This window comes from Dromaius novaehollandiae, chromosome 5 (genome assembly GCF_036370855.1).
Source record: "Dromaius novaehollandiae isolate bDroNov1 chromosome 5, bDroNov1.hap1, whole genome shotgun sequence".
Lineage (NCBI taxonomy): Eukaryota > Metazoa > Chordata > Aves > Casuariiformes > Dromaiidae > Dromaius > Dromaius novaehollandiae.
In genome coordinates, this window is record NC_088102.1 from 40,582,516 (window position 1) to 40,596,883 (window position 14,368).

Here is a 14,368-nt window from a genome sequence, read left to right on the forward strand (position 1 = left end):
AGGGTTTTGGTAGCATGTACCTGTTAGGTCAACTGTATCGTGAAACTGTACTCCTCTAGGAGCCCAGGGGAGCAATGTGCTGGTCTGGTGGTCCTAGGGAGTATATCCATGGCGATGGCCCTGGATGAACATGCAGCCCCTGGGGATATGGACAGGGCAGTAACAGCTTCATCTTTTTCAGAGCTTTTAGAGCTATAAAGCAAAACAAAAGCATGAGATCTAATAGAGAACAGAAGCTTGGCTGTCGTTTCAGGGTCACATTTCAGTTCCTGGCTAGGCTAAATCTGGAAAGTCGGTTGCTCTGAAATATACTTTTGATTTTTGATGTTTTACTTAGAACTATTCAATTTGGAAAGTTCATATATCAAACATACACAGAAGCAAAGAAGGCTGAGTCTGTTTGAGAGGGAAAGACACTGGAATTATTTTTGTGCTTACCTGATCATTCACAAAACTAAATAGTTGTGCATCTAGAAAAAGAGAATTTCTTTAATATTCCAAAAGGATGAGGAGGATCAGCTGATTATAACACAGGGAAAAGAGCTCCATTTTTTTAGCATGTGTGGGTAGGTTATATCTCACAGTCACATGAGCTGAGCTGTGGGCCTTTTCTAAATACAGTACAACTATCATGGAGGCTACTATTCCTTTGCACGATATGGGATTCAAAGGAGGAAAAATGTAGCAAATAAATTTAAAAGAAAATGGGATTTTAGAAGTAGAATCCATGAAAATCTGGGCGAGAATATCAAGGAGAGAAAATTGGACCCCTCTGATCTAAAGAATTCTAAAGGATTCATGAGAAAAGCCCATATATCACATCTCCCCCAAAGTCTCCATTTTCACTGTCAGCATAAGGTCTCTAAATTACTGCAGATACAGAAGTTTTACTTGGAGTGAGGTGGTCCGATGGACTATTGCAGCGTTAAAGACTTTCTTTCTCCATGTTTCAATATTCCTGCTTTTCTGTGTGTTGTTGCTATCAGCTGCTGAGCTAAAATCTGAGAAACCTTTTTAGAAGGAAGGAAAAAGAGACAGGCATATCTTAAAAGAGTGACTACCTTTTATGGATGGTAATAAAACTACACCACAATTACCAAAAATTAATGTTTGAATGAAAAACTGAATTTGGTTCACCTGCGTTCAATCCCCTTTGAAGCCTGAGTCCCATTAGTATTTTAGTAAAAGAATTCCTTGGCAAAAAATGGACAGAAAGAATGAGTTTTAAGCAACTACTTTGGACAAGGCAGATTGTGAACTTGCATATATTTGTATTGGAAACCTGATGCTGAGCTGCATTAACAAAATCTACTCAGATAGTAGTTACTGATATTTCATTGTCAAAATGTAAGGATGAGTTGCATGAAGATCCACGGAGGATTGTTCTAGGTTGGGTAGTATTCATTAAATTCATTAATGAGCTGGATGATGACACAAAGAGAATCCTTATTAAATTTGCAGATAGTTTCAAGCAGCAAGAGACTGCAAGTAAGTTAGAAGCCAGGATTAAAATTCAATGGTCTTGATAAATTGCAGATATGATGTAAAAAAATGTGGTAGCATTCAATATGAATAAGAGCTATATTTAGACAGGAATGAGGAACTGCAGAAATGCAGGACAGCAAAGAACTGTCTTGATAGCAATCCTGCAGAAGAAGATAAAGCAGCATCACAGATCACAAACTGAACATGGGTCAATAACACTTGGCTAGTGCAAAAAAGAGGAATGGCTTCCTGGGCTGTCTGCACAGGCGCAGAGGCCACAGGATACAGTGATCTAAGTGGTCTTTCCACTCCATTCAGCTCTAGTAAGGCCTCAGATAGAGCACTGTGTCCAGTTTTGGACACTGAACAAAACTGGAAGCAGGGAAAAAAAAAAGAAAATAACAACTGGGTAATTTACATGCTTAGATAAAATTAACTAACCTGTTTGGAATATGCACCATCGCAATCAGCTTGTGGGAAATTTAGCCTTCAAACTCTAAGAAATAGAGCAGGAACAGGCTGAAAATGTCATAATTTATAACTTGTCCAAATCTGGGAAGATTTTCACAGAAATCACAAAGTCCTGTCCTTGTCACCAAGGCCCACCTCTCCAGTGCATTTTTAATGAAAGCCTCAAAACGTGGAAATATTTAGTTACAAGAAGATATTTAATATGGGTGAAAGCCTTTTTTTAACCAAATCTCCTTGGGGAGAGTTGAGATGTTTTTGCTGAAACAGTAAAAAAGGATAGAAAAGAAGAAGCCAGCCTTGTGCTGTTCTGTAAAATGGAAAATTTAATCCCAGACAGTTGAAGTTTGGTAAGGGTATCAACAATCTGAAAACAGGGTCTAGTACATCAAAAGCAAAACAGAACTCCAAATAACTGCGCTATTTTCAATCATGCCTATCATACTTATTCACCTTCATGTGGATTTGAAGACTTCCCATTTCATTAGCATTTGTAATGCTTTTTGAGATCCTGACATGAAGCGTATTATATCTTTAAAGATTTGTGAAGTTGTTAATGGTGATGAAGATTTGAAGTAGTTTCTTTAATAATTAGAAAAAATAATTAAACCCATGGTTTTTGAAACAGGCTTTCTGCATTGTTTTGAAGTATGCAGTGTGCGAGTGTGTTGTTCTCATGTTCCAGTTTAACAGAGCAGAACAGTTTGAAATATGTTTTAATTCAATCAAACTCTACCAGTCTCCTTATTGTCATAGCTTTGCAGGCCAAGTATTGAAGTAAGGGATGTGTTTCAGAGAGCGTTTCTGGTAGAGTTCATCTAGTTGGAGAGATGGACAAGACTGGATTGGACTGTGCCCAGGGATCCAGCTCACATCTCATGCTCCCAGAAAAGACTGCTGAGATTTGCAAACTGCCTGAGGCATCTGGATACCTGGATGTGCAGGCAAGGAGGATTCAAAAAGCTAACAAAGGTTAACCTTAGTCCGATAAGGCTGAACTCCTTGCTGTCTTCCTGCACTCAAAGGAGAGGAAGAGAGATTCTTTCTGGGGAAAGCTCTGAGCCTCTGAGGTTACCCTCCTGCTTTGAATCTCAGCTGTCTCTGCCAACTGACTCTAGCCAGAGCCTACAGAAATCCGGTGTCCTAGGCTAATATCTGTTTTTTTGAGTCTCTCTGCCTCCCACTTCTCACTCCTTTTAGTGAGAGCTCCACAGCTGACCCCCTACTCAGCCAGATCGCTCCCATGTGCAGTTCTTTTGCAGCAGCAAGACAGGCTGGAACAATAATTGAAAAGTAGTCCATTAATGTTCACTTGAATTTGAAAGTGAATTTTATGATCTTTTCTTATTCAAATTGTAGAAATGTTTGACTGCTCAGACTTTCCAGCTGTTGATACAAGGAAACAGAAACAAAATTGAGTAGCTGAATGTTCACCAAAAGCAAATGTCAAATGTTAAATTCCTCTGCCAAAAGGAGAAAATGCACTGTGATGTTTAGCTACATATATTATCCAAAGAGGGAAAGGTGGCACCATGTGATTAAGATAAATCATCAACACACTGTAAATTTATATAACTATTAGAGCATAGATTTTATATATAAAAGATATGTGTGAGTACACAAAGTGAATATATATAGATACACAAACACACAGACATGCATTTGAATACTTGAGCTGTGCTGGTGGGTACTATAAATCATCCAAGTACAGAAAAGCAACATGTTTTATGATGATGTCTGCATTTTTTCCATATGTTAAATGCTTTTCCAAAAGCAGGAGATGATATAGCTTCTGCTGTGACAAACGCGCAGTTTAATAAGACACAGATAAATGGCGGTGAGAAAGGGATACAGCATACAAACAGCATGATCTGGGCTATGAAAGGCACATACTGTAACTTGTTATTTTCAAGGGTTTTTTTAAACACATGTCATGCCTTCCTCCACACTTCAGGCTCCTCTTTCCAACTGTGCACCAGCTCCCATCACAGCTTATGTAATTAATCATCATAAAACCTATTTCAAATAGAAAAAGTTTCCAGGAAACTTTTGCAGTATTGCAGAAGAAAACAGCAAAAGAAGAAATTCCAGGATGATGCTGAATAGCAAACACATTTCTGGATTTTGTGATTCATTCAAAGCAATCCTTGTGCATCATTTTCCTGTCCATTGGTACACACAATGGTACACACATTGGTACACACAAACAAATAATTTAATAAAAAGAGAATAATATATAATATTACCTTATAATATTATGCCAGAACACGAGCTAGAATACTGAGGAAACTGAATTTCTTCCCTTCCGATTAGCTGCGTCACTCTTAGCCCAATTTGGGACCCCAGTAAGGCAGTAGGAGACAAGGCCGCTTACACAGACCTCTACTTAATACTTCCAGCAAACAAGGTCTTCTGGACTGTCCCAGGTGTATTTGCAAAGACCTGTTTTCTTTTTCCAGCATTCTTTATTGATAAAAAATACCTACATGGACAGAGAGACTATTACTAATGGTGTTCTGATACTTCTAGTTTTGTACAAAAAGTTTGCTCATGATTTGGTTTGGTTTCATGATTTCCCCTGATTTAAGGCGTAAGTTCTTCCATGCCTGAAATTCACCACCATTTTTTTGCTGATGACAACAGGTCCCTGAGAAGTTTTTCAGAAGTCATCCAAAATTTAAGAGGCATTAGAGCTGACACAAACATCAGGTTTGCGAAGACAGCTGAAAACCCTTTGCACAAAGGTAGGAGTTCAATGAAGCTCAACAACAGGGCTGGCATATGCTGGCTCTGCTTGGCTCAGAATGGTTCCTTAGAAGTTGTCTTTGCTCTTCTAGCTTGTGTGATCCTTGTGGATTTGGAGGTATACATTTGGCTTGGTTAACCTGGTTAACATTTGGCTTTGGTTGTTAACCCATGGCTCAGAAACTATCTGTATACACTGTGAGCTGGGTTTTCCAGTCTGCCGTGTTCAGTTTCTGCGAAAGACATTAATGTGGATCAAAGTAAAGCTCTTGTGGGCAGAGATCCCGACGGGAGAATTCTCCCTGTACAGAAACCATTCCCACTCTCATAAATTTGGCAGATGTGGTAGTATCTCCTATACTGGCTTTCCCTCTATAGTAGGGTATGTAGGAAGGCTCCCTATAATGGTAAAAGTTCCTGAGATTACCTGTGATGGACATGTAAGGAAGAGCTGTCTTTCTGCAGACCTAATTTTCTGGGGGGAGGAGGATGGGGGGAAGGAGGCCGGATTGCTGAAATCAGTCATTTTTCTAATTGCTGCCTCTTGCTCCTGAACTCATGCAGAACTCAGCACACACAACAATGGAGTATTAAGGATATTTAATGTCTACTCTGTGAAGACAAGATAAATTTTGCAGAGGGGTACCATGAAACAGTTGAGGATACCATATGCAGTGCACAGCAAACAAAAGAGTGAACATCACTTGACCAGCAAGTTATTGGATGCAATGACAAGATGTAGAATACTTTTTTTCTTCGGAAACTCCAGGCAGTTGAAGTAATGTAGACAAATCAGCTGTACCCCATATCTGCTCTTGCTGAATGCCAGTGTGAGTTTGTACTGCTTGTAAACTTTTGGATGTGCTAGTCAATCTAGCCACTGACTCCATAAGGTTAATTGAATGTTTATGAAACAAAGGATCCTTCTGCAAAAAGGCTGAGGAATTCAAGACTGCTGCTACAGTCTGATATTCAGAAGTGCACCGTGAAATAAGCAAAGGGCTTTGAGCTGACATTTAAAAAAAAATCTACAATATGCAACATAAAAGATGTGCTAAAAGATTCATAAAACTACAAAGAAACCATGCCATAGAGACTAGCTGAAAAAAAAAGGAGAGAAGAATTAATCCACCAGCTAAGGCCTTATTTAGTTTGCTTTAGCAATGTCTATAAAGCCTATTGCTCTGTTGTTCTAATGATGTATGCTAAGACACAGGAGATAAGAAAAGCCAAGACACTGAAAGCTGTTGTAAAACTAGGCCACTGTTAAATTAAACATTTTCTGAAAAACAGAACCTACCTTGAACAATGCGGAAAACCTCTTTGCTTTTTGCATGCACTGAGCCAGAAAGGGGCACTTGCTCCCCTTCACCATGTTCATGGGGAAAAGCACCAGTTCAGTGAAGTTTTAGCACCCTTCCCTAAGCCGGCACCTCCATTTATTCTCATAATTAATGACTACTGAATATTCACGAAGTAAGTATGTACCATTGGGTAACACTTAGCCGTTGGATGAACATTCCTCTTGGTCTGAAGGAAACTAAAAGGAAGGCAGTGGCCCTGCCTCAGGGCTTTAAAATCACAACAGCCATGCTGAAGTCTGCGTTTCAGTATTTTCTTCAAGCAAGAGCAAGGCTTACACCAAAAACGGGGATGCTACCAGCAGAGTTAGCATGCCATATCTATTCCTCCTGTTTTTCAGAAAAGCATAAGAGAACATGCTGCGCTGTGTCTCTCTTCACCTTGTGAAGAAGCTCTTGAAAAACCCTGGTGACTCCCGCAGCTGAGTCAAGGCTAAAACAGCTAGCACGGGCCCTGTACTCTATGTACCTCTAGTGTCAGATCCACTGTAGCCAGTGGCTGAAAGTTGTGCCCTTCAAAGTGGTAATAAGATGACCCTTTAGCCACACTGAGGATAACAAATCTTCAGAAGAGTGTACCCAAGTGTGGGGGAAGTTTTCTTCTGCTGCAGTCTTCAGTGAGAGAAAGGATAACTTTATGAAATGTATGTTTTGGTCATTGGGACCCGTCTCTATGATAAAGCAAAACTGACTAAATTCTTTTCAGCTTAAATATTAGTGTAAAGGGAAATCGAGATCCGTTGCTTTTGGTTTAATAATGTATCATTATTAACAGGTGAAGTTCGATATCCAGTGTTGACCACAGTGGTCTCTTCTGGCTTTAAGATCATGCCATTAAGTATAATGGAGAGGGGACTGCAAAGCTCCGGCCCCCGGGCCAGAAAAGTGCATACCAGTCCCACGCTGTTCACTCTTTCTCAGGACTCACTGCATTTCAGATGGAAAGTCTTTTCCTGCAAATATTTCTGTATGTGCTTAGTTCTGTATCAACTAGAGATTTCCCACTGATTTAAATGGCACTACTCCTAAAATTTCTAACCGTAGTCATCAAACTACTGGACTCTCCCACCGGGAAAGAGGTTAACCTGAGAAATAATCTCAGTGATGAAGGAAAACTGACTAAATTGCTTGCAGCATAAAGTTTGAGGAAAATGAAAATATAGTTTGGTTTCTTTTGGTTTTAATAATATATCATTTATTCTAGTAGTTAATGCATAAGATTTTAAAATGTTGCTATGCAATTTTTATTTATAGCAGTTACTTACTTTGAGGGGCCAAAGAATAGCTGTTACACGAGAGAACCCACAAGACAAAGATTCATTCAATTATGGTATAAAATGTGCAATAAAACATGAAATACTATCCAAAACTGAAACACTGTTCAAACTAATCTTTTATTTACCACTTGCCTTTCCTCGTGTTATTTGTCATCTTTGGTTACTGTTTCCTCTATTGAGCATGATTTAGAAAGCACACTGGTCACTTTTGCTTTAAAGCTTCCCATCAGCTTTGTTTCTCTTTGTCATGCGTTATCATAATGTGGTGATACTAGGACTGGAAACACTGCCAGGAAATGTGTTTATAATTTCTTTCAATTGAAATTTTAAGACACATTTTCCATAGATATTGTATTTTGAAAATGGTATTTCTACAGAATTTACATTTTGGTCTGAGTTAACTAGATAAATTTAAGTACTTAGACCTGTTAAGTACTGCATGTGTACTTCTTTGAGAAAACTGGGAAAATAAAGAAAATATAGAACAGAGGTGAAATAGAATACAGGTTGAACAGAGATGACATAAGACACTGAAATCCTTGATGTTTCATGAAGTTATACCCCATACCCCAGAATAACTCAGTTTAACTAGTGATTTGAAATACTTTCATGAGAAAATCTCAGGAAAAAAAAAATCTGTATTTCATAATTGACCACCCTCTCTTTCCTCCCTTCGCCAGAAAACCTCATATGACAAGTAATGTGTAACACACTCCAGTTTATTTGAAGGAAATATTTTAAATCAGTGTAGTTTGGAAATACATATGGAAGTATTTTTAGATGCATTCTATTCCAAAATAGTAAAAGATTCTGTGACATTTCAGAAGTGCAATCTCTTTGAACATATGAACAAATATATATGTGAACAACTAAAAGAAATACTGCCTGTTAGCCTTTTTTACATAGCAGAGTAAAGACTGAATTACCTAACTGTTCACAGATTTAAGTAACAATTGCTGCATTAAAAGGCAATATCAAATGATGATAGGATGGAAAAGAGGAAAAAAAGGCTTGTGCTGAGTTTTTGAGGACCAAGGAGCACAAACTGGAAAACTGTCCCATCAGCAGGAGTCAAATAGAAGAAAACTCTATCTTTCCAATTCAAGTTTTCTCTAAGAAAGACCTGGCTGATGAATGCAAAGAGTCTGAAAACAGAGAAGGTCCACCAAGACTGTAAGTTTTTAGCCTGCCACAGAAGATTTTAAATGTCCAGGGCTGAAATCTCAATTGAATCAACACCCTGTGAAGTCCTACAAGCGTCAATGAGCCCAACAAGAGGCACAGCTGAAGAATGTTGCCATTAAGATTCAGTTTTGACTATGACTGTGAAATGAATGTGAAGACTCTGAAGATGAGGGACCTTGTGTAAGCTTGGACAAACCGTGCATGCTGGAACCTGGAATTAAGGAAGACTATGGAAAGAGTGGCCAAGGCAGGAAAAGATGAAGATGCAGGTTCAGTAGAAGTGGAAATGAGGCAGAGTTGCCCCCAAATAGTTATTTTTCTTCAGAATTTATCATTTGAATTATTGCAGCTCTTTCAGGTACCAGTCATCACCAGAAAGTCAGTGTGCTAGGCACACTGCAACCATAAGATATTGGGACAGTCCCTGCACGAGATGACTTTTCAAGGCAATCCACAGGCTCATCAAGTACAAGTCTGTTTTCAACAACATCAAAATGAAGCGAGTCCCCAGGATGTTAGGAAAGGGGGAAAGATACCACTCAAGGCCTTTTAAGATGTGCTAGATACGTAGCTTTTCCTCTGTGGAGCTGAGGAACAGCCTTACTGTGGAGAGTTTGAACGGTGAAATAAGTCCGATGTGTGGAAACTGAACCTTGGAAACTCAGAAACTTTTGGCACAGGGACTGGCATAGAGTCATGCTGCCAAGGGACTTCATGTCCGGTGCTTTCCAGTATAGGTATCTGGAATTTTCACAGGCACTAGGGTCATTTTGAGCTAGGTGGGCTTGACTTCCCTTCTAGAGGAAAAGGAAGGGAATAAAAAGCTATCCTATCCAATACAGAAATTGCTGGAGAAAATCTGTAAGAAGGATTTATTTTGCACACCTAACTCATTCTAGCCAACAGCAATGCCTTTTGCCTATGTGGCAGATGCACTTAAAAGAGCTGCATCTCTAAGCGCTTTTGTTTAAGCTGTTCTGCCCACGGTGACTGATAAAGGTGTGCAGAATCCTGGTCTCTGGACCCTGGGCTTCAGCTGGGAAGTTGTGAGTGTTCAAGGAACATGACCCAGAGAGATAAGGCTTCGATGGTTACCGATGGATGGATTTTATCCAATATTTTAATCATGCAATACAACATGTAAATAAATAATAGTCCAAGATAGATATGATAAGGCAAAATCATACACTATGGTGTCATGGAAGGTAGCAAAGGATGGTTGTGCTAATACAGCAGGGAAATAAAAATAAACGTAAAAGAAGATAGATACTTCCAATCAAGTAGGTACTTACAATCAAGAGTAAAGATCATACTAAAGACACACCAACACAAAGATTACCTGCCAGGTAGCAATCTTCCCTAGTTTACACCAGTAACTAAATTTCACTGGGGCTTGGGTGTCTGCGGGTGAGACCCCCTACACGAACGCAGGTTCAAAGCGGAGGGGCAAAACTGGGTGCAGAGCTCCTCTTTTATTGCCTTAACACATTCAAACCTAGGTTACCCCAAAGTAACTAGAGATAATCAGTTATTTTCTCTTAATCTATGTAAGGCTATATGGCACTCGAGATGTTCCTTCCAGTATTTGGCCCCTGGAAGGCCGAGGAGGATCCTCGTCTCTCCTTAGAGGTGCACGAAATTGTGGGGGGGCCTCGCAGCTGCCAGGAGCAGGGCATTTCCCCGAGTGAGCGGCAAGGGGTGATTTGGGGCGCCTCAGCGACCGGGCTGAAGCGCACTCCCCTGGCTCGGTGGGAAGGCGCGCCGGGCCGGGCCGGGGCCGCCCCCCGGGCTGGGCCGGGGCCGCCGCCCGCCCGGGCCCGCCCGGCCGCCACGGGGCTCCCCCGTCCGGGCGGGGAGCGCGCCGCGAGCGGGAGCGGGAGCGGGAGGGAAGGGCGGCGGGCGGGGAGAGAGGGGGACAGGAGAAAGAGGAGGGAGCGCGGTGTTGCCCGCGGCTCTCCGGCGGCAGCGTCGTCCTTTCCGCCTTCCCTGGCTGCGCCTCGGTCCCTGCTGCAGCGCAGAGGACGCTGAGGAGAACAAGAAATTTCGGAAGCGGCGCGGAGGAGGAGCCCTCAGGAGACTGCGAGCCCCTCTCACGCGTTTCCCCCCTCCCGCCGTACCATGGTCCAGGCTCTTCCCCGTCTCTGAGGAGAAATTAGGAGGCAGAAGGGGGAATTCAGCAGTTCGGTGGTTGCTAAGGTAATTGGAGTTGGCTGCACGCACGTTTTTCGGGGAGCTCACGGGCAGGTGGTGTTTTAAATCGCCTTTTCCCCCCTCCGTGTTCATTTTAATTTCTGCTGTAAAGCGGTTGCCGCGGCCCCGCCGCTCGGCTCTGCCCCACGGGCGGGGCAGCGCCCGGCACCCCGCAGGGCCGCCCGGGGCCGCCGCGCAGCGCCGCTGCCCCGGCCCCGGCCCCGGCCCGTCCCGCTGCCCCGCGGCGCCGGCGCGCGCGCGCGGAGCCCCGCGCAGCAGCAGCAGCAGCAGCAGCAGCAGCGGCGGCGGCGGCGGAGGGCGGCGCGCCGCGCCCGGCGGCAGCGGCGGCCCCGGCCCGGCCGGCGGCGGAGGCGCGGGCAGCCCGCGGGCTGCGCCCCGGCCCGGGTCGGGGGGTCGCTGCGGGGCGCCGAGGAGGAGGGAGTTCGCTGCGAGGCGCAGGCGGCGGACAGGTGCGGGCGGGGGGAGTGGCGTGAAGTTGTGCGGCGGGGCGCTGCCCTTGCCTTGCAGCGCGGCTGGAGCTGGCTTTCTTGCAAGGGGGCAAGTGGCCCCGGGGCGGGGGGCGCGGCGGTGCCTGGGCTCTGGCAAGGCCGCGCGGGGCGGGATGCCCTCCGCTCGTGGGGCCTGGCGAGGGCATGCTGCGGCTGCGGTGTGTGGAAAGCGGGGTGCCCAGGGAGCCGGTGTGCTGGGCTGGGTGCGCGCAGCTGGCAAGGCGTCACGTCGTCCAAGTGCAGAGCTCTTCAGGCCAGGCCTTTCTGAGGAGGGCTGGGGGTGTGCCGGGAGTTAGGAACAAGCTCTGGGGTAAGGTTTTGGAAAGGGAGCTGCTGCCCCGTGGGAGAACTTCTTGGAAACTGTTTCGCTTAGGTAGCATATGGCAAATATTACACTTTCATTCTCCTACAAAGTGCATTTGCATGAAGACAGAGCAGTGTTTAAGAGGGAAGCTGCTAGACACTCTTCTCCGAGAGCTTTAATCTCCTGTGACACTAAAAGCATCGCCTTAGTAACTCACTGTGATGGCATAAATAGAGGAAAAGGTTGCAGGGCCAGCAAAAAGCTTCAAGCATTTTCTCTGAGGAAAATACAGAACTTTGTATAGCTAATATGCTGGTTCTTGTGCCGTGCAGACACAGTAGTAGTCAGGGCTGCTGCTCCAAAGGGCTCGGTATGGTGTGTGGCTCTGAGCTCGCCAGTCTCGGCACAGGCGCTGATCTCCCCACTCCAAGCAGTGCTTGCTGAGGGCCGCTGGGACCAGGACAGCCCGGTAAGTCAGGGCTTGCTTGATCTGAGCCCAAAGGGGCTTGCCAGAGTTGCGTCCCACTTACAGCCCACCTACTACAGAGCTGTGTAATATTTCCCAGTGCTTTCCCAAAATTAAAGGTTATGGATATGCATAATTGCTCTTGGCTGCTTTTATTTATTATGCTAGCTGCCAGCGTGTAGGGATGAGAAAGCAGGGAAATCTGTCTTCTGTAAATAAAACCATACTGTAAATTTCCCCTTCATGTTGGCGTGTTATGCTGCGTATTGGTGGCTCATCACCCCAAAAGAAGCTGCGTTCTGCCTGTTTGTGTGCTTCTGTGGGGAGTGCTTTGAGAGCTGTGAGTGTGAAAAGCGCTTTGCAAGGTATAGTGCTATTTGTGATTCCTCATTAAACAACAGAGCAAAAGAGGTAATTCAAAGCTTTGGAGGTTTAGTGCATCTGATACCATCTTAAATATTCTCTAAGGTTGGTTTCGTTTCATTTTGAAGTGAAAGGCTGTGTATATTTTCCTCCATCCATTTCTTTCATATTTTTATTGAATGTCAGATTTATCCTAATCTTGCAGATCTAAAGAACTAGCAATTATTTGCTGTGTAGCTATGATTCATGGTACTTTCTCACCAGCAGACTGAACACTCACTATACTTCCTTGTAAATCTGCTTTAAAAAGAGGTCAGATGTTGAAGAGCAGTTATTGACTCAGGGGCATATGATTACAAGCACAGAATAATAGTGTTCATTGCCTGAATGTCTGGGTTAAATGTTGAAGAAACTGTTTAGGCTCTGCCAATATTGACTTTATTTGTAGATGAGCTGTTGCTTTTTCTGATGACCTGACTAATAGAATAATTAATGGCAAACATTCCAGTTTCTTTCCTTACTGGCTACAAGTGTGGTGGAATTTAAATAGCCCTTGTTTTTCCATTTTGAACTGTAGTAGTGATCAGAAACAACTGAAAGAGAAACAGTTATTTGCTACATATATCACATTCAGATTTATCAATAATAGGAGCTTAAAAAGTGCTGTTTAGCCCACCTGACAAATTTTTCTGGTTTCCTCTTACTACCATAAGAGGCACAATAAGAAGTTGCATATAATCACTGTTGACACTGCTTGCCCTTAGTTTCTGTCTGATCATTCCTGTGATGCTGGTAGTGCAGATATCTGTTTTAATCAAAGTAACACCTGAGGACAGGGGGACAATGTGTGTCCTCTTAGAGCAGCGATTATCTTCTTGCTAGCTCCGGACCAGATGCTTCTAGCATATATTTCTGGTGGATCCCACAGGTACCACAAAGGTGAGCAGAGTACTGTTCATTCACAGGAGTAACTCTCTGTACTGCTTAATGTTTGTGAGGCAGCTGGGAGGAAAATTGAGTGGATGGGTTGGAAGTGCCAGGATCTGTCATTGTCCCTCCAAGCAGCCAAGAAGGGGAGAAAAGGAGAGGGCAGTACTGTCCCAGCAGGCTGCAACAAGCTAGCAGATGGCAGAGAAAGAAAAGATGCTGCTGTAAATGGAGTAGCAGGAAGACAAAATAGCTGCAGTGTGTCATCCCGACACTGTATGCAAGGATGCTGCATTCGCCTATGGTGAAGCTTCTGAATCTTGCAATGTCATGGCTCGGTCTTCATAATGGCCTACAAAGGCCATCACGATTATTTGTTTTGCTGTCCCTGATACAGTGTGTAACAATGTGGTCTCTGGCTTTTCAGGAATGAGGGCTAAGTAGCCTGGAGGCTCTGTCTTGGGACAGCCTTGATAGCTAAGCTCAGAAATCAACATCAAACCCTACACTTGTAAGTGCTATTTTTGTTGCCTGCGCAGACCAGTCAGCCGTCAGTGGCAGCAGAGGGTGAGCTGTTCCTCCCATGCCTGATGTTACAAATATGCAGTTTCTCCTGAGTGATCAGTTATCTGATTCTGTGTGCTCATCACCCAAGACTCCTCAGTTGCATTTCTGCAAACATACCTAGACTCCGTGGAGAGGGGAGGATCGAATGAACAAACAGATCCACTTCACTGAGTAGCTCTGGACTGTTTTAGAGTACAAACAGTCCATCTAGTTTTCAGAACTGAAATAATCTTGGTTTCTTATGGGACTTTTCTCAGCTTGTTTCTGATTGCATTATTGTGTCAATTCATACCACAGTTTTCTAATTACAAAGAAGATGGATACTGGAAGAATATTTTGTTGATGATTTGAAAAGGTGTTGTTTCTTCGTGTCAATCTTTGAACTGCTGTCCCTAGTATGGCCTAAGAAAGCACTGTGCCATTTGAAGTACCATGTGAGATGTAAGATAGGTATCATGGCCATGATAGATATCATGGCCATGAAGATGCAGTAGTACTTTTAGTCCTGAACACTTGCTGCT

The 14,368-nt window shown here is 43.5% G+C and overlaps 1 protein-coding gene and 1 long non-coding RNA gene across 6 annotated transcripts in view; both read left to right on the forward strand.

The window, feature by feature from the left end:
* LOC112980714 (uncharacterized) overlaps nt 1–7,434 on the forward strand; it is a 30,883-nt gene extending 23,449 nt beyond the window's left edge. For all 3 annotated transcript variants that reach the window (XR_010389399.1, XR_003258483.2, XR_010389400.1), the window contains 2 exons: nt 4,597–4,697; nt 5,263–7,434. This is a non-coding gene — a long non-coding RNA (uncharacterized LOC112980714). The remainder of the gene's footprint in view (nt 1–4,596; nt 4,698–5,262) is intronic.
* Nucleotides 7,435–10,473: 3,039 nt separating this feature from the next.
* The window catches only part of RGS6 (regulator of G protein signaling 6), a 296,947-nt gene continuing 293,052 nt past the window's right edge, over nt 10,474–14,368 (forward strand). For 2 of the 3 annotated variants that reach the window (XM_064512543.1, XM_026095737.2), the window contains exon 1: nt 10,475–10,717. The gene's annotated coding sequence lies outside the window, so the exon portion shown is untranslated. Of the gene's footprint in view, nt 10,718–14,368 lie in introns of all 3 variants that reach the window. The other variant, XM_026095735.2, reaches the window with a different exon arrangement.